Source organism: Hemicordylus capensis, chromosome 5, assembly GCF_027244095.1.
Source record: "Hemicordylus capensis ecotype Gifberg chromosome 5, rHemCap1.1.pri, whole genome shotgun sequence".
NCBI classification, from domain to species: domain Eukaryota; kingdom Metazoa; phylum Chordata; class Lepidosauria; order Squamata; family Cordylidae; genus Hemicordylus; species Hemicordylus capensis.
Genome location: NC_069661.1, coordinates 30242241 through 30262788, shown reverse-complemented (window position 1 = coordinate 30262788; position 20548 = coordinate 30242241). Strand labels below are relative to the sequence as shown.

Here is a 20548-nt window from a genome sequence, read left to right as displayed (position 1 = left end):
TGGGGATATTGTGGCTTCCGTTGCATGTCATTTTAATTGTAAACTGCCCAGAGTTTTGGGCAGTATAGAAATATTTTAAATTAAATAAATTTTAAATAAAAAATTCTGGCAATGAATCCACTGTACGCTCCATCAAGAAAAGTGAGGCCAGTATGCCATACAAGTGGGGTGTCTGGCGCATCACAGAGTCTCAAGGTGCTGTTCCATCCATGCGATCCCCACATGGAACAGATGGGAAAAGGCCCTCAGCCTGTGAGGCCTGGGCTCAACCAAGCCCAGAGGAATGTGCCACTGAGCAGACTAATAATCCACAAGAGAGCACTGCAGCTCTACAGGTGGTTTGTGGAGGAAGGCAGTCAAGCAGTAGGAGCATCCAAAAGGCGCTGAATGCAGTTTCCAGACAAGCAAAGGCTGGTTCAAAAGATTCAAGCACCGCTACAGCCTCCACAATGTAAAGCTGGCAGGAGAAGTAGCATTGGCAGACCATGAGGCAGCACAATGATATACAGCGGAGTTCATGCAGCTGATTGAGTTACAGGCCAGAGCAGTCTTCAATGCTGATGAGAAGGGTCAGTTCTGGAAGCGGATGCCATCCCACTCCTTCATCAGCAAAGAAGAAAGTACTGCTCAGGGTTTTGAGGCAGCCAAGGACCACCTCATTTTGCTTGTGTGCAGCAATGCTTCAGGGGACAACATGGTCAAGCCCACACTCCTGTACCGAGCACAAAACCCTCGTGCCCTAAAAGGGAAGAATAAAAGCCAGCTTCCCATCTTCTGGAGAGCCAACATGAGAGCATTGGTGACTGCAGCGGTTTGCTCTGACTGGGTTAACAACTGCTTCCTGAATGAGGTGCAGAGATATCTGGCCTCCAAGAACCTGGCCTTCAGAGTCCTCCTGCTGCTTGACGATGCCCTTGGCCATCCTGACACCCTGCAGTTTGCACACGCGAACCTGGAGATCACCTTCTTGCCACCTAACACCACCTCACTGATCCACCACTAATGGACCAAGGTCTGATCATGACCTTCAAGTCCTACTACACTCACCACAACTTCAGGAGACTGCTGGATCTCATGGAAGCCAATCTCTGTTGATCAGCAATTACTGGAGGAGCTGCAGCATCATGGACTGCATTGAGAACATCATTGCATCCCTTGAGGAGATCAAGCCCCACACATGGAACACAATGTGGAAGAATCTGCGGGCAGTCACCTCTTCATCTACTGCAGCCAATGAGGTACAGCGGATCACCAACCTTGCACGCAACATTAGTGGAGAAGGCCTGGAAGACATGACGTGGAGGAACTACAACCCCATCAAGCTCCTGCTCACAGAGGAAGAATTGGAGGAGATCATCCAGGCAGGAGATCATCCAGGCAGCCCCTGAGACTGAGGGAGAAGAGAAGAAAGAGGAAGAGATGCTCCCCAAGCCCCTCACCACAAAGGAGCTTTCCGAGATCCTGCAGTTGGGAACTGCCTTGGTAGACAAAGTGTTTGAAATTGATCCCCTGATGGACAGCAGCATCAAGTTCAAAAGGCAGCTGGAGACTGCTTTGCAACCCTGGGACACCTACCGGGCTCTGCAAAGCAAGGAGAAACAAAGGGCCATCACCAGCTACTTTGCAAAAGTAGCTACACCCACCATCATAGCTGTGTAGTGGCCGTCATAACCAGAAAGCAACACCTGTACTTTCCATGGTTTCAAGGAGGAAGAGGATGACGACGACACTGGAGGCAGCAGGTCTGCCTCTACAGGGTCTACTTCTGCTATGTGATTTGTGCTCTGAGCAGAAGACTGGAGATGGAGTGCCACTAACTCCAGCAGTGGAGTGAAGGAACGCAACAGCTTCCTAAACTTGAGTTTTGATGCTGCAAACCATAGACTGGAGCACTGCTGACTCCAGCAGTGGAGTGAAGAAACTCCCCTGTGCGTATTTAATTGAACTGAAACCAACTCTGTGCTGCCTCTTTGGCCAGCCTACCAACCAGTCAGGCCAGAGGTTTTGTACTGCTAAGTGTTGGACTTCAACTATGAGGTGGGGAAACAGTAACAATTACGCATTACTGGGGAGCTAGGGAACACTGCTGGAGCACCTGGAGAACGGCAGAGCAAAGGTGGCCAAGGTACAGGGCTGTGCTCAATCCCTATTTCTGCTTTGTTCATTCGTGTGTGTGCACATGAGAGAGATTGATTTTTTGGTCATTCTCCAGAACCTATCCCGCCCCCCCCCCGCCCCAATTCTCATAGACTTAAGGTTTTGTTATTCACGGTTCCGTTATCTGCAGGTGGGAATGGAACCCCCACATGTCATGCGGGCCACCTGTACAACCATATTTTAGAGTTTTCACAACTCAAATGCGTAGGCTCAGAATTTTGCAATTTTCTAGGCAGAATGTTTCCTCCTTCTTATATATGTGAATATTCTTAAGACTATTCAAGCAAGTAGATTGCTTTTCCCTGCATAAATTCTCAGATACAAAACCTAAAACCTTAACTCACTTCAAGGACATAGGAAGCTTGACTTGATATTTGTTGGAAAATGTCCATGTTTCAATAAGGCTATTTGCATTAGAGAGGATTATTATGTCTTTAATGCAGGAAATGCATGCTCTCAGTTTTCCTTACTGTCCTACATTTATTAGCTTCTGCATTTATTTTTAAAATGGAAATGAACTTAAACAATTTGACACCAGTCCTTTCAGCATTCCACTAACCTCTTCCATCCAGAAACTTTAGCCGTTATCTTCACATTTAATCAAACTTCTCAACATCTTGGAACAACAGAAAAGCGTTCTTACTAAGTGTTTGGACTGTGTTTATAAATATGAGATATAACATCAGATAATTTCCCCCTTCTATTTCTTTTTATTGCCCTTTTTCTGAACAACTAAAAACAGTTAAATATGTTGTAGCAATGTTTGTTCTATTGACAAGCAAAATTAGAATTAATGCTGACCGTTCTGATAAAGTATGTTAATTTTCATTTTAACATTCCAGCTTGCATTCTATATACCACAGTATAAATCTACTATCACTTCAATGCCCTTTATTAAATATTGATGGTTTTAATTATGAAAGTTTCAAATACTAACAATTTTTTTAGTTCTTTATTGCAACTTCCAGAGCTCTTAAGCATAACAGAATTATAGTCAGCTAAATTTGCCAAAAGTTACCAAGAATAGCAACATGTGAATTTGAAAATTAATCAGCAGGGACAATTAGTCAAACAGGATAATTTCTTTCAGTATGTGTTTTCCAACTCAATTCCAGTTTTACTAGCTGAATTGTTTCTTGCTCTCTTCCACCTCTCTTCTTTCTTCACAGCCTTAAATGGCTACATTCCTTAGAAATGTGTCATTCAATAGACTTTGTTCAGTGAACCTGGTGGGCTCCTTCAGTCCTGTGGGAATACATGATTTTATCATCTCAAGGCAGGAAAAGCCATTATCTCAGAATCCTTTCATGCTGCTGTATACTTGCAAATCTATGATGTTTTTCCTTCTTTGTATAAGGCAGACGTCCTAACTAATCCTGCAGCTGTGTTTCTAACATCAGCACACATGCATGCCAGCCCTTGTGCTTCCAAATCAGGGTGTTCCTGCACGACAGTGCAAATACTTCAGCATTCCGTAAGTGGAAACACATCCTTGACCCTCAGGGATGTGTTTCTGCTGCAAGAGTGCTTCCAGAACACGGAGTACTGGAAACAATCACCCTCTTGTGCAGGAGTCCCGTGCTTCAGAAACATGGGGACTAGCAATGCATCTGCTCTGTTGTTAGCAGCACACATGCAGCTTTAGTCAGAATGTCTAATCTGAATGTCTATATAATCCTATTCTGTAGAGTCTTCCTCCTAAAGCTCTCTGATGCAAGAACTGCTTTCGACTTCTGAAACTCTGGGCACCATAGAGCAGTGTTTCTCGATGTTTTTGGAGCCATGGACCGGTACATCCTATGTGCGCAGTTTCCAGGACCAGCAGTTAGTAAAGGGGTCACCCCCTCTTGCCCCCACCCCCAGGCACCACCCAAAACAATTTCAAGCTGGGGGGGCACCACCATGGGGAGCTCTCCGGAGCTCATTTCTAGGCAGGCAGCCCTCACTGCTGGGATAACACTCATTTCGCTTCCTCGAAATGAACGTTATCCCAGCAGTGAGGGCTGCCTGCCTAGAAATGAGCTCCGGAGAGCTCCCAGCAGCGGTGCCCCCCACCAGCTCGAAATTATTTGGTGGGGGGATTAATTCCTCATGGACCAGCACGGACCAGCATTCAACTCCTCGCGGACCGGCACTGGTCCACGGACCGGTGGTTGAGAAACACTGCCATAGAGGACCAAGGCCATAGAGAACCAAAAGCCAATACACCAACAGTGGCACAGCTCAAGCAACATCCACCACACTAGAAGCAGCATGCAACTCTAACGCTATTTCCAGCATGGACAGCTTCTTACATTCTCTTAAATTCACTCTGCAATGGTCAGTGCTGAGTTGTGGGCAGTCACCAGAATATAGGTAGAAGCCTATGTTCCCTGTTACAGGGATTAGTCCCAGTGGTTGTTGCTGACTATAACTCCGATCATTCCTAGCTGCAGTAGCATTTGGCTGGGGATTTATGGGAGGTGCCGTCAACAACATCCAGAAATCTCTGATACAAGGAACACTGGTTGAATTGACTGGTTTGTTTTTATCCAGACATCGAGTCTTTCCCTAGGACCTGGGATGGCTGAATTTTATCATCAATACTGTTGGTTATTATAGATATCGTCACAAAATATAGGCTGTTCCCAGTAAGGTTGCTTTTTGTAATTGGCTGATGGTGATTTCTGTGGCCCCTATGGTGTTGAGGTGCTCTTCAAGTTGTTTTGGAATTGCACCTAGGGTGCGAATTATCACTGGGATTATTTTGGTCTTTTTCTGCCACAGCCTTTCAATTATTACTACTACTACTACTACTACTATTACCATTATTATTAATTCGATTTCTATACTGCCCTTCCAAAAATGGCTCAGGGAGGTTTACACAGAGAAATAACAAATAAGATAGAACCCTGTCCCCAAAAGGCTCACATTCTAAAAAGAAACATAAGACAGACACCAGCAACAGTCACTGGAGGTGACTGTTGCCAAGTTAACCCCTGTTAACTTGGCAAAGAGACACCTTTTTACCGTGGTGAGTCTCTTTATTGAGCGGGGGAGAGCAACTGGCCCTATCCACCCCCAGCACAGTACCTCCAGTGACTGTTGCTGCTGGTGTCTATCTTATGTTTCTTTTTAGATTGTGAGCCCTTTGGAGACAGGCAGCCATCTTATTTATTTATTATTTTTCTGTGTAAACCGCCCTGAGCCATTTTTGGAAGGGCGGTATAGAAATCGAATGAATGAATGAATGAATGAGGTACTGTGCTGGTGTGAACAGCCCTGCTGGATCAGGCCCAAGACCAGCATGCTGTTTACACACTGGCCCACCAGATGCCCCTGAGAAGCCCATAGGGAAGAGGTGAAGGCATGCCCTCTCTCTTGCTGTTGCTCCCCTGCAACTGGATTTAGAGGCATCTTGCTTCTGAGGCTGGAAGTGGCCTATAGCCATCAGACTAGTAGCCACTGATAGACCTGTCTCCATAAATTTGTCTAACCCTCTTTTAAAGCCATCCAAGTTAGTGGGCATCATCACATCCCGTGACAGAAAATTCCATACATTAATTGTGCACTATGTGAAAAAGTACTTCCTTTTGATGGTCCTAAGTTTCCTGGCTTTCAATTCCATGGAATGACCCCTAAAAACCATTAAAAATGGCTGCTTCCCTCTTGCACCAGTGCAGTTAGTTCTGTCAGGCTGCTCTCTCACTGCACTGGTGCATCATTTCTCTATAGGTCACTCAGTACCTTTTACTTTGGGCATATGGTTACCAAGATTAAGCTGGTAGGAGGTTTCTAAAAATATGTTACATATTTTGTACTTCTATTCTTTATTCTTGGAACAAAAATATGTTATCGTTTTCACTTTTGAATCTACACACACTAAATCAAATAAAAGCATGTTTTGTACCCTATTTTTTATTTCCTTTCATACAATATTATTAATATTTCTAAGCATTCTCTTTGTGACTTACTTTTGAGAAAATTATGGCCCATACCATGCTATACATTTTAAAGCAGGTTCCCTCTTAAAATCAATACAAGTTCTGACTCAAATCAGATAGCACAGCTGAGTCCTGTGTTATTAATCTGACAATATACTCCCTCTATGTGATCCAGGTCGGAAGAGTTCCTTTTATCTGTGCATATAGAAAAAACTAATTAAAATTCCATATGTTTCTGTACATCTTAGGTTAAATCCCAAGGTGTCTTCTCCTCTTAAACAATCAATAAGATGTGCCTTGACTTTTAACATGAGCTTATCAAAACAAAACAATTTCAAAAGGAGGATCCTGGGAAGTCTACACACCATCTCAAAGCCTTCAAGTTTATGACATTGAGCTTGCAATCCTCTGCATGCTTTCTTGTGAGTAAGCCATAATGAACAGAATGGGATTTCCTTCTGAGTAAACTTGGCTAAGATCCCACTGTTGTATGTTAATTCACTAAAATGTTGATAGCTGAGGTCTTGAGATCCAAGAACAAAATTGTGGTTTTTCCACTTAAATTTCTAGGAGTATTTTATCAGATTTTTTTAAAATGCTAACTGAAGTATTCATATGGAATAATAATAATAATGATACCCTTTAACAGTCACACCACCAATTATTCATCAAGAGGAATAGTTCTCATACCTCATAGGAAAAAGGAAAAAACAAAGATCCCAATCCAAAATCCGTGTAGAACCTTTGCATATGCAAAGGTTTCCTCATTCACTCAAATGTGTATCAGAGAACTTTGCACACACAACTGCTGTATGCAAATTGGGCTGCCACCAGTGCTCCCCCTAAGGTGTGTACACGTGCATCCGCTCACAGATTTTTTTCAATGTCTGCTCAGTTAATTTTAGATCCCGCTCAGGTTGAATCAGGAAAGTCCCACTCTGAATATACGTGCGCACACACTGCCTTGATACTGCTGCCCAGAGCAAAACTCATTCTGCATACAGATGAAAAAAATTAGAGAGAACGCTGGCTGCCACTGAAGTAAATGGGAGGAACTCAATGTGCACACCAAAGTTCCCACCTGAAAAAGGAAAAGTATTTTAACAAATTTTAAAAAGTGTTCTTGATCCCAATAAATTACCACCAATTAATGCCATATGATAAACAAAAGCTTTGTCAAAAACAGATTAAGTTCAGAGGAAGGTCAAGAAATTCAGACACGTGAGAAGGGCACCAAATACAGCACCCCCTGCTGCCAGACTTGGTGGCATGAGAGCACCTACCCACCACTGCTGCCACTACCTCACTCTTATTTGAAAAGAAGGGGAAGGATAGAGTGGAGTGCACTGGAGGAGAGGAGAGTGATGGGCTAGAGCCAAATCCCGTAGCCCACCACTCTCCTCACCTCCACTTTCTCTCCATCCCAATCCTCCTTTTCAAATGAGAGCAAGGCAGCAACAGTGGCAGAAGGCAGCTGCTTTCATGCTGCTAAGTCAGGCAGTGGCAGAGGGAGGGAGTTCTTATACCACACAGCAACAGGGGCTCTCATGCCAGGGGTGGGTGGGCACTCTCATTCTACCCCCGTGAAGCAATGAACCTTCAAGTCGCTTCACTGTGAGGCTAGCCCACAATGAGGTTAAGTAACCAAATTAAAAATGTGTGCACAACTTGTATCATGAATAATAATGTTATTCTCCCAAGCTTTCCTCCAAAGTGCTTGGGGCAGCATACATGGTGTGATCCTATTACATCCTCACAGCTAGGCCATTCAATGAGCTTCTTGGCTAAGCATGAATTAGAACCTAGATTTCTCTGGTCCAACACTCTCTTCCCTACACCACATTGGCTCTCTATAGATTTACATTAGCAAATGTCAATGCAATCCTAAATTTTTACGTATTTTCGCTGCTTCTTTAAGAGCTTATTATTTTATCTATCTATCTATCAAAATTATTTACAGCCCAAACTTTCGTCTCTGGGCGGTTAACATAAAACAATTAACACACATATAAAAAGTTAAAACAATTGAACAATTTAAAATCAACCACAAAATTAAAACTGACAAATTTTAAAAAGCTGAGAAAGCTTGGGTGAAAAGATGAGTTTTCAGATGTTTTTAAAAAATTGCCAGAGATGAGGAGGAGCGTATCTTAGTGGGAAGCGCATTCCACAATCTTAGGGCAGCAACCAAGAAGGCCCGTCTCTGTGTAGCCACCAGATGGGTTGACGGTAACTGGAGATGGACCTCCTCAAATGACCTCAGTGTGGGGTGGGGCTCATAGTCGAGAAGACGCTCTCTTAAATACCCAGAACCTAAGCCGTTTATAACTAGCACTTAGTATTTTGCCTGGGAACCTAGTGGCAGCCAGTGGAGCTCCATCAGCAAATGAGTAATGTGGTCTCTCTCTGAGATGACCCAGAGACCAACCTGGTTGATTAAGCAAAGATCATTTAGCATTGGAGAAGTGGGGCTCAGGCAGGTATCCTTGGTATGATAACCGAGATGTAACAGGCACGTCTGTTTTGTCTGTGAAGTGTTGGAGGGTATATTAATCAAGTTCGCTTGTTTTATTAGGACATCTTCCAAGTTTCTGTCTCTGGAGCTACCAGCCCAGTGAAGTGGCAGTTATGCTAATATATCTCCAAACTGCAGTGTACTGTAATAATGTGCACAGAAAAGAGCAAGCCATAGCTATTTTGTGCACAAACTTTACCTGGTCTTTCATGAGTTTGTCCAATTTCTATCTAATTGAGCCATAAACATTTGGCATAAGGAACATAAAGAATCAACAGGCTATCTGCAGCGTTAAGCCTTAGCCTGGTCTTTTAACTTTATCTATCTTTTATTTTACATTGTATCTGTTTTGCTGATGTTGTGAGCTGCCCCAAGCAGTAGCATACTGGAAGGGCTGTGCATAAATATTTTGAATAAATAACTTTTTTTTAAAGCTGCAAAAATGTCAAAAAAAAGTTGAATATGAAAATGTAGCCCATTGACTAACGTTTTTTTAAAAGGTTATATTTTGAGTTGAACAAGGGTTATATCTGCAGTATTTCTCTTAAGGGGTATGGATGGAAAACATTTGGGATGGTGTGAACAGTGATGGGGTGAGCCACTATTAAATTTTTCTGTGGAATAATTTCCATCCCACATCATTGTAAACAACATACCAAATCAGATCACCATCAATTTATAGCAACTTTTAATTGAAAACGTTGGTTGGTGGGGTGGGAGGAACATCTGTAAGTTTTATTCAAATTAGGGGTGAAATTGCTTGGGAAATTTGTTCAACCCAAAATATTCTGGAAAACCCACAGTGGTCTGACTTGGTATATGGCAGCTTCCTATGCCCAAGAACTTTTTTTGTTGAAAAGTGGTATATTAATAGTAGTAGTAGTAGTAGTAGTAGTAGTAGTGGTGCTTCGATTCTGGAACACTGTCTTTGGAGAGATCCATCAGGTTCCCTCTCTGCTTGCATTTAGCCATTGCTTTGTTCCTGCAGACTTTTCATTATTGATGGTGACTGCACTCGGTAGTTCCCATGTATTATTGCTATGCTGTTTTATTGAGATTCGTAGATTTAGGAAGCTGCCTTGTAGTGAGTAAGACCATTGGCCCTTACCATTGGCTCAGTACTGCCTATACCAGGGATTCTCACCCTTGGGTCCCCAGATGTTAATGGACTTCAACTCTCATAATCCCCAACCAAAGGCCACTGGGGCTGGGAATTATGGGAGTTGAAGTCCAATAACATCTGGGGACCCAACGTTGAGAATCCCTGGTCTATACTGACTGGTAGCAGCTCTCTAAGATTTCAGAAAGGGGGATGTTCCCACTCTTACTTGGAGATGCTAGTGGCTGTACCTGGGACCTTGAACATGCTCTATCATTAAGCTACATGCCCCTTTCCATGTTTATATTTCTGATATAATATTTTAATATTCTGATAATATAGTTTAATTAGGTAGCAAACTGTTGCACTATAAGATACAACAATGTAAAAGTTGCCTGGGGATAACTGAAGTAAGGAGAAGTTTCCTTTGACCTGCTAAGGTAAGTGTAGGTAGGGGTGTGTGTGAAATTATTATTACTGCAATTCATTGTAAGCCAACTTGAGGACCATTTGGTCAGAAGTCAGGATATAAATCCAATTAATATATTACATATTTTGAAGAGTTTTGCTTGTGGCATTGTTTGTGCAAAATAAAGTCATATTTGCTTGATGATCTACAGGTACCGAATTTCACATTAACAATCCTGCCAATTGAATTAACTGAATGCACTATGTTTTACACCAGAATATGCTCTGGGCAAGGTTTAAATGGGATTTTAAATTTTTTTTACATGAAATTCTGAATAATAATAATAATAATAATAATTATTATTATTATTATTATTATTTTTTTTTAATGGTTACTGTTCTCAGATTTTTAACACTCAATAATTGGCTCAATAATTCCAATATAACCAACATCATGCCCAAGAGAAGTAGATGTTTCTCAGATTCAAATTAACCATATGATTTATATTTATTGTTAAATTTATATACCACCTTTCATTAAAATAATCCCAAGGAAGTTTGATAATTATGCAATAAAATGAATAATGTTTGAAGTTGAAATCCTACAAATTTAAACCTGCTATTTTACTTCCCCTTTGCAAGCACATTAAATATATGTAATATAATATTTTATTACTTTATTGAACTTTCCTAGAAGTGTAATCTACATACAATGACTTTGCCCGGTCAACAACGAGCCTCACCAACCAGTGAATAAATAAAACAATCCTAAATAATCATTGTTAAGAGTTAAACTAAATCAGGTTAATAATCCCTAATCGGAATTTAAAACAGTAGCAGTCTGTAAGATTTTCTTTTTAAAAGACATCTCAAAAAAAAAAGAGAGAGAGAGAGAGAGAGAGAAGAAAAGTCTTAGCTTCCCACCAAAATCAAACAACGGTGGGGTCAGATAGACTTCTCTTGGGAAAGCATTCCAGATCATGGGGGACATAACAGAAAAGGACCTTCTCTTTTCCCCACCCGCTGTACTTCTCTGAAGCAAAGACAGAGAGGTTGGTCCTAGTGCCTGAAATGGAGGAGACTATGAAGGCAGGATCTTTCCTTGTTTATTTTCTCCCCAACATTTAGGTGCTATATAAACACTACATGTTAACCTTATTACCATACCCGTGGCAATAGAAATTTGTACATGACCCAGAATATACAAATTTAGCTGCTAAATAAAATTTAAATACTGGAGAAAGTCCATGACATATTAAATGTGTCAAGAAAGAAAACACAACTGAAGACCTGGTGCATACCCTCTGCAACATAGCCCTGGGCCCAATATATAGACCGAGGGGATGGGAACCACAGCGCAGCAGGAGAGCATCTGCTCTGCATGCAGAAAGCCCCAGGTTCAATCCCCAGCATCTCCAGGCAGGGCTGGAAAAGACTCCTGCCTGAAACCATGGAGAGTCACTGCCAGTCGGTGTAAACAATACAGAGCTAGATGGACCATTGGTCTGACTCAGTAAAAGGCAGTTTCCCATGTTCCTATACAAGGCATCCCTGTGAATAAATCCATCAAAGCTACTAGCAGATAAGAAAACATACTAGCCTACTTGCCCAAGCAATTGTCATCAATTCATTTGAATTACATGGAATGTCAGCATGGAAACTTCTCCATCTGGTTACCTGGAGGCCACTCTTCCCACAGGTGACTAGAAAAGTAATCGTCTGCATGACTACTGTAAATCTAAATTCTCTAGCTTCAGGACATAACCAGTGTAGCATTTTGAATGCAAATTCTTTCATAGCTGCAAACAAATTAACATTACAACTAGGCATTCCGAAACATAAATCTGAACAAAAAGTATTCACTCACACACACACACACACACACACGCAAAAATTGCCTGGCCAGGGGGAGGGGGTGGGTGGAGGAGAAAAATAGTTCTCCCAGAAAGTCAGGTTGTTCTCATGACCAATACGAGGTTGTGGAAGGCAGCCGGGAAGAGGCAGTGCTGGCTCAAGGGGCCGTGGTGCCCTTGGCCAAAATAGTCCCCTAGGCCCTAATATTTTTATATGTGCAGCAAAGCACGCGTGCCCACAAAGCCCAAGCCTCCATGTCAGATGCAGGGGGTGGGGCCAATACCAGAGACAGGGCCTCCCAGTCCCTCAACGCTTCCCAGTCAGTGGTTTGTGGAATCACTGACTGCAGGCTGATTTCCCTGCCCTCCAAGGGGGTTGGGCCACTGCCCAGAATATGGTCCATTTGGACCCTCTCCCATCCCACCCTACCCCAGTCAGCATTTCATTAAAACACTGGCTGGGGAGAAGATGGGCACATGCTCCCAGCCAGCGGGGTGCACCCTGGGTATGGACTTGCCACGGCTCTTTTCAGTGCCCATTAACCCTTGGCGCCCTTGGCCAGGGCCATTTTGGCCAATGACTTAATCCCCCCTGGGGGCGGGGAGAGAGGCAGGGTTGAATCTGCCCTCCTCCAATCACTCGGAATGTCTTCAGCACACAAGCCACACACCATCAAGATCAGCACTGCTCCGGGAAGCAGGGGTCAACAGAGACTAGGATTCGTTTCCTTGGCCTCCTGATATCCCACAAGGCACCACATGACGAGCGTGGTGCCTTGGAGAATTCCCCCATCAGACTGGGGCTCTAGGTGCCCTTCTTTGTGTTTTTGGAAAACACAAAGATGCAGCTTGAGGAGATATACAATCCCGGCAGCAGGATAAAGGGTGTGCTTGCACCTTTAACCTCAGCTAAGAGCCGGGCTACGATGTAGGGTTAGGCTGGGTGGAAGGACCAGGATCCGTGCTGATCCCAGTGCTCCACATGAGCAGCCTAGCCAGGCTATGCCAACCTAGGCTGCCCTAGGCCGTCTGTGAGCAGCCTTAGTGACTTCCCAAAAATCACTGAAGAGAAGTGACAGCAAAGCAGCGCACCTACACATGACTATGCACATATAACGACAGAAATCTTTTCATTACAACACGAACTTTTACAGGGTCTTTCTGAAACACAACTCCAGACTTGACCCCCTTGTGTGCAGAACGTTCAAAACATTTAATCATAAAACTAACTTTGTAATTTAGTGCTCATGGAAGCAAATGTTTGATTCTTTGACATGATTTACAAGTGGGTAGACACTCACAAAGAACATCTAGTACTGGAGGAAAAACCATCCTTAATACATTATTTCTCAGGCTCTCCAACTGTTATAAAGAGCAGAAAATAAGCCCCGTACAGAGGAGACAGGAAGATTAACATGAAAAATGCTACATAGACTAGGGATGTGCAAACCGGCTCGAATTTGAACCGGTTTGGTTCGAAGGCTCAAACTTGGACCAAACAGGGCATTGCATTGGCAATGCTGGTCCGAGTTCGAATTGATCAAGCCCAGTTCGGTTCGAGCCTGTTCGAAGGATCTAGTGGCCATTTTAGATCTTGTCCTCTATTTTGTGTGACTTGTTTTGCTTGATTCCATTGGCTGAGCTCTTGCTTCCCTGATTGGCCAGATGAGTCTGGCTCTCTGGTAGGCTGTGCACTGTGCCAGTCCTTGAGAACTGGCACCCTATTGGCCAGGGGGGAGGAAAAAGATGGGGGCTCCCAAAGGAGGGAGATTCAAATCCGATTTAAAGCCAAATCACTCTGGCCCAGCAATATCACTCTGGCTGCAGTTGCTGCTTGGCTTCCTCTGGCCCTGCTGCTGCTGGTGCAGCGAGAGTCTGCTTGGCAGACTGGTGCTGTGTTTTTGTCCCCAATCCCCTGTTCCCTTCTGCCTGTTTCTCTCTGCCCCTGCTTTAAACCTTTCCCCCCACTGTGTGTCTGTTCTGCTGTGTGTTTGTCCTGCTGCTCCCCCCCCACACCGAGTGAATGAGTGTCTGTGTGTTTCTCTCCCCCGCTCCTCTGGGCAGGGGGGCCCAGGCCCCTTGGCCTGAGGCCTTTCTCTGGCCCATCCTTTCCCTAACCCAGCCCCCCCCCCACTTTCCCCCACCTTTTTCCTTTTGGTGATTGGCTGCTGCTTTAAAATCTGTTGGCTGAGTTGAGAGCTTCCTCAGCTCAGCAGCCACTGCCAGACGAGTTGTTTTTATTTTATTCTAGGCTCTTTGGGGGTCCCCCCCCCTTGATTTCTCTGGAGCAGGTGCTTTTGTTAATCCCTTTACTTGCTGTGCTTAGCATACCACCAGCTCCAGACTCCTCCACTCTCCCCTCCCCTTTCCTTCCCATCCCCATTCCCACAGTGTTTTTCCTCACCAGCCTTTTTATTTGTTTTCTTAGTGTTTTTATTTTTAATTTGTTTTCTGGGTGGGTGAAATTGCTAGAAAGCTTTTTCATTCCACCCTACCCTCACCCTGGCTGTGCCAGCCTGCCATGGGTCTGGGTCTTCCTTCTTTTTTCCCCTCACCAGTGTGTGGGGCAGAAGGTCTCCAGGATGATGGAGGGAATAAGTGATTAATTTTTGTTGTCCCCTTTCCCCCCTTTAGTGTTTTCCAAATAGGGCCTCCTTTTTAATGTTTGGGTGTGGGGAGGTATATTTTCTGTGTTTTTTCTTTGCAGTTTGTTTCTTGTTTTTGCAGTTTGTTTCTTGTTTTTACAGGTTCCCTTCCCCCATTGTAAAGTTTATTGATTGCATTGTTGTGAGTGGAGTGGGTGAGTAGGCTTGTTTTAAAAAGGCTTTTCTTTAAATAGGGTTTTAAAAAAATGTTTCCCCCCCAATAGGCTTTTTAAAAATAAAAATAAAAAAGGGTTCCTCCCCACAACCGGTTTTTAAAAAATCCCTGCTTCATTTTCTTTTTACATTTTTCAATTTTTAAAAAATTCTAAAGTTCTTTCGCTGGAATGTCAGCGTCGTGTTGTGAGCAAAGTTTGCAGCAGGGTGGCAGGCAGAGGTGGAAGGGGTGCCCAAGCTGGTATAGGGGGCTGCGGTGGGCAGAGAAGATGCCATCTTGGGGTCCCACAGGTCCCCATTGGCAAATTATTTGGCCCAGATGAGGTGGTGACACGAAGACTCTCCTATCTGGAGGAGCCTGCTGCTGCCAAACCAGTTCCTGTACCAGTGGCGGGTCCATGGGGTGGTGGTGCACTGCCGGGGCTGGTGCCCAGTGCAGAGCCTGGCGGTGCGGTGGGCTCTCCTGCCAGGGAAGCTCCTTCCACGGCGGGGGCAGAAGGCAGGGAGTTGACGGCTGGCAGTGCAGCCAGATTTTCCCTCCCGTTTGCGGTCCTTCCAACTCTCCTTTTGCCACTCAGTGGGGGCCCCTCTGATGATGCCCAGGCTGTGGAGGAGTCCAGTGCTGGGTCCTCCCAGTCTGGCTCTGAGGAGGAATAGTCTGCTGCTGAGGTGGAGGGGGTGGCCACTATGCCAATGAAGCCAGGCCCTTCTTCTTGCGTGGAGGGCAGAAGGGGGGTGGGTGCCAGCGGTGGGCAAGTACCAGCAGCCCCCCTAGGTCCGTGGCCACCCAAGAGGCGCAATACTGCACCCAGGGCATCTGAGGCCACCCAGAGCAGTGATGTCTGGCAGCATTTTGAAGTCCCTCAAGATGCCCCAGTCACTGCTCACTGTGTCCACTGCAGGGTACAAATCAGTCAGGGCAAGGATGAAAAATATCTGGGTACGACACATGCGACGGTGTCACCCAGATCTCCTTGACTCCGCTGACAGCGCTAGTGCACCCCATGTGCCTGCAACTAGCGCTGACAAGGGTGGTGCACCAGCTTCCATGAAGCAGGACACGCTGCCAGTCAAGCGGTGGACGAAGTTGGGCACCAAGCGACCCTTCAGCTCCTGCCTCTGTTTCTTCCACATCCGGCAGCGTGGCATCCCAGGCAGCGGCGCCAATGCAGCAGGCAGTTCCTCCCTCTAAGTCAGCCCAAGGGTTTAAGCAGGTGTGCCTTGGCGCCTTGCCCGGTCTACGGGAGGCTAGGCCTAACAGGCCCACCAGTGCTGCGCAATGGGTTGCCCAGTACTTGGAGGAGCCTGTGGAGGAAGACCCCAAGATGGACCGCTTGCAGTTCTGGGCAACCCACCACCAAGTCTGGCCGAATCTGGTGGTATTTGCTGCACGCCTCCTCTCCTGCCCGACAACCAGCGCCCAGAGCAAACGGGTGTTTTCATGTGCTGGCGATGTGGTAACACCCACTCGTTCCCGGTTGGATCCTGGCTTGGTCGAGCAGCTAGTTTTCCTTGAGGTTAACCTCCCTCACTGGGCTACCCCGAGCTGGAGGTTGAGCTGGGCGAGTGATTGGCCCATGGTTGACCCATGATGCCGGTCACCTGCCCGGCAGCAGCTTCCGCTCATCCCTATCCTCCCCGCTTCCTCCTTCAGCCATGCCAGGTCGCAGCGTGCCTGCTAGTGCTGTGACTTGGCAACTGGATACACATGCCCACTGGCGTAACCCGATGCTAAACTAGCCCCTGGATCCACCTGACCACAGCACTGGGGGGGGGGTGTGGGCACACACACAGACACTAGGTGGTTTGTGCCAGTGTGGCACTGTGTAGATATGTAAATATGTTGGTGTAAATATGTAGATTTGTAAACATGTAGATTTTTTAGTATTTTTAAATGTGTTGTGTTTGTGTTAATTGTGGGGAGGGCAGCGGGACTGCTAGAATGTGTATTTGTAAATATTTTAGTGTGTGTAAATATGTGCTTGTGTGGTGTGTGTGTCTGTATGTTATCAGTAATAGTAATAGAGGTTTTTTCTTTCCTTTTTGTAGATAGTGTTTTTGGTCCAGTATGTATAGATAGTTGTTGATGGTGTAAATATTACTGTATAACTGCTGTATAGCTGGATTTGTATATATACTTGTGTAATGTGTAGTGTACATATGTATTTGTGAATTGTTTTTATTCCACCCCACTCTCTTTCCTTTCGTTTGGTTCTGCTGACATGCACACACACACAGAGCAGACACGCATGCACTGGTCCAGACATGATAAGAAAGTGGTCTCCCGCCAAACCACTTCATGTGTGGCCTCCAACCCGTCTCTGAGCCGGACCTTCCTATTCCTTTAATTTTTTTAGAGCCCCACCCCCCATTTCCCCTCTTCTAGCTAGCAGCACACACCAAACGCAAACACGCATGCACACCGTTGTGCTGGTGCCACCACGTGCCTGGGGCCGTGTGGCCTCCAACAAAGATGTGGTGGACCAGATACAGTCTGAGTTGTTACTTTCCCCACAGGCAAAACACATGCATTGCACGCACAAAGAGAAGAGCAGAAGACCCAGGTGCGTGTTTCAGCGTGTTGGTGTGTTTTTGCCATGCCCCTTTTTCTTTGCAGCGTGCATGCCAGGTTGGTTTTACTGCCTTGCGCCGTCTAGTTAGGTCTTGTTGGTTTGTGGCTGTTTTTGTGTAGCTAGTCTGTGCTGTTGTTTGGTTTGGTCCCCTTGGCTTTGTGTGGGCACAGCAGCAGGTCTGTTTCTGTGGTGGTTTTTTGGTTTCCAGTTGGTTGTTGTCTTAATTGTGTCACTGTGTGTCGGTATGGTGGCCTGCTAGGGGCACAAAACTGGGGTGGGTGGTGGGCACTCAGGGGTGCCAAGCACCCACCGAACCCCCAAGCCATCGGACACTTCTGTGATTACTGATGAATTTCTGAAGATTTTTCCAATTTTTGTATTCTTCCCATAGGGAATTATGGGGATTTGAGGTGGCCCAGCTGGCCCATTCTCCCCTTTGGGAGAATGCCCTGGGCACCCCAAAGTAGGTTTGGGGGCATGGCAGGTATGACCTCAACTCCCCTCAGGCAGCCCCAAGTTTGTAGGATTTATGATTGCTGTTATTTTTAAAGTATTTTTAAGAAGAATTTGTTTCCTTCATTGCAATGCATTAGGAGGACTATCTCCATTCATAAGCAGGACTTTGTGTGCCCTTAATTGCTGTGAATTAATTATTCCCTATGGGAGGAATACAAAAATTGGAAAAATCTTCAGAAATTCATCAATCATCATAGAAGTGTCACATTGCTTTGGGGTTTGGTGGGTGGTTGGCACCCGAGGGTGCCTACCACCCACCCTGGTTTGGGCCCCTAGGTGCTCTAGACAGGGAGTAATGGGCCAGTTCAAGTCCCCATTATATCCTATGTAGAACCTTTCAGAACCGGTTCGAATTGGGCTCGAATTCAAACTGAACAGGGGTGGAGGGGTGTTGTTGTTGAGCAAAACCAAAACCAAATCTACCCACCCTGGTTTGAAGCTGGTTCGAATTTGAACCAAACAGGCCAAGCCAGTTTGGTGCACATCCCTAACATAGACTTCATAAGCTTTTTGCTAGAGTTCTTGAGCACAAGAAGTCATTATCATTTGCTAGTATATTAAAAATAGCTCTAAAAGGCTCTTCTTCAAAAAGAGAAAATCAGTCTGATCTGCAAAGTTTGTTGTGAGCCCTGCTGACAGAAGAAGAGGATGACTGCACAGGCATTCAAGCTTTGATTCTCATTCTGACTTCCTCCTGAACAGCGGGAGCGGCTGCAGAACTGCATGTGGCCAACTAAGCAGCGGCCTTTTCCATCCTTTTTAATTTCTGCCCCACACCCTGTCTTTACCTCCTTTCCAAATTCAGCACAGTCCTATGAGCCAAAGCATCGGAAAACATTTAAGAAGCAATGTGACAATAACTGCTGAACTGATGAAACACCATGACGACTTGTGGGTTTACATAAGCCATCCAATTGTGTCAGCATGACTATAGGCCACCCAAAACCAGGCCACCCAAAACCACCTTTACCATGTATGGCCCAGTGGCATCACACAAAGCGATTGCGGAGGCACATAAAACTCCTCCTGCCAGCACCACACAGGCTCTCCACTCCCCAGAGTCCTGTGCATGTTTTTCCCCTCTGCTCCCTTTCCTTGTCTTTACTCCTATTTCCTCAGTTCTAGCCCAGTCTTCCCTGAGATTCCTGCTTCTCAGATGTCTAATCTGTTCTAATTCCTTAAGCCTGCCTGATCTCTGAATCCTGGAATGCCCAGCGTTCAGTCCACCAACCTTCTGCTATCCAATAGCACAGAGGTTCTACGTTCTTCTCTCAGACAAACTGACCTTTCACTTCTTCTCATCTGGCTAGTTCAATCCTCACAATGGCTGACACCTTCTAGAAGCTGGTATGGTTCAGGAATATTCCATGACATCACAGCAGCACAGCTAATGGCTAGAGAGGAGTTGTAAGGAATATGGATACAACTAATACTTATATACCGCTTTTCAACAAAAGCCCCCAAAGCATTTAACATACCGTAGATATAAAATAAATAAAATGGCTCCCTGTCCCCAAAGGACTCACAATCTAAAAAAGAAGCATAAGATAGACACCAGCAACAGCCACTGGAGGGATGTTGTGCTAGGGATGGATAAGGAGAGATAAGCCGATTTTTAGCCTTATATAAGATTTGGGTGCCATTATTGCATTACATAAACCTATTTACTGCCCCATTCTCCAGTGTTGTATACAAAACACAGCTGAAGCAGCACTAAATCTCAAGAAGATGGTAATACGTATTCTGCGCCCCTGCCTTGTTGCATATAACATCTTTCACCTGAATCACAGTGGAAGAATAAAAGAGGAGAGAGGGAAGGACAAGTTATTTTTTATTTTATGGGATCAAGATTTTAGTTTCCGCTTAGAATGTAATCAAGGCAATGGCAAGAACATTGTTACCACAATTTATCAATTATATACTGCCAGCAACATGCACAGCATTTACCAGGTTAAAGCAAGCCTGCATAACTTCAGTCCGCCAGCTGCTGTTGGACTACAACTCCCATCATCCCTGGCCACAGTGGCCAGTAGTCAAGGAGTGATGGTAGTCAACATCTGCAGGAGGATCAAAGCTGTGCAGCCCTGGGTTAAAGCAAGCAACAGCTTACAATCCAAGGCTGCAATCCATTGATGTAAATGAGAAAAGTACATATGACTGGATGCAGCATTATACAACCCAAGTCTACTCTTCTAAATACATCCCATTGTAGTCAGAGGCACTAACTTCCAACTAAACATACCTACTATTATGGTACCTGGTTAGGAAAGAAGAGCATATACAGTAACAGGAAGGGGAAAGAGGAGAAAGGCAGGAACCCATAGTTTGCCAGCTAAAGTTACAGAAACACTTTGATTAGCGGCTTAGGGGGGGAAAAGACGAACAGATACGTGTGCATCCATATGGGAATACGGTTTGCAGAAATATATTGCTCTAGCAAGCAAAGTATAACCTTGCAAGTACGGACAGTAAAACATACTGCCAGACATCAGGATTAGTCCTATGCCCACCCATGAAGAAGAGCTTCCAGAATACTGTACCTGCTACCCATAATGATAGAGCAATATCTGGACTGACTCCTAAATGCTATTTAAGGGCAAGTGGAATGAAATGGCTCTACTCTGCAAAAAATGCTGGCAGAGAGCAGAGGACAGTTCTGCTCTGCTCTGCCAGAATTCCTGAATG

General features: G+C 44.9%; 1 protein-coding gene and 1 long non-coding RNA gene across 6 annotated transcripts in view; both read right to left on the bottom strand.

The window, feature by feature from the left end:
* RAP1GDS1 (Rap1 GTPase-GDP dissociation stimulator 1) overlaps window positions 1–20548 on the bottom strand; it is a 180885-nt gene that overhangs the window by 155973 nt on the left and 4364 nt on the right. The window lies entirely within an intron of this gene.
* LOC128327081 (uncharacterized) lies at window positions 3034–19161 on the bottom strand. Its single transcript, XR_008308463.1, has 2 exons — window positions 19095–19161; window positions 3034–3402 (listed from the first exon to the last, which is right to left on the bottom strand). It is a non-coding gene; the product is annotated as an uncharacterized LOC128327081 (long non-coding RNA).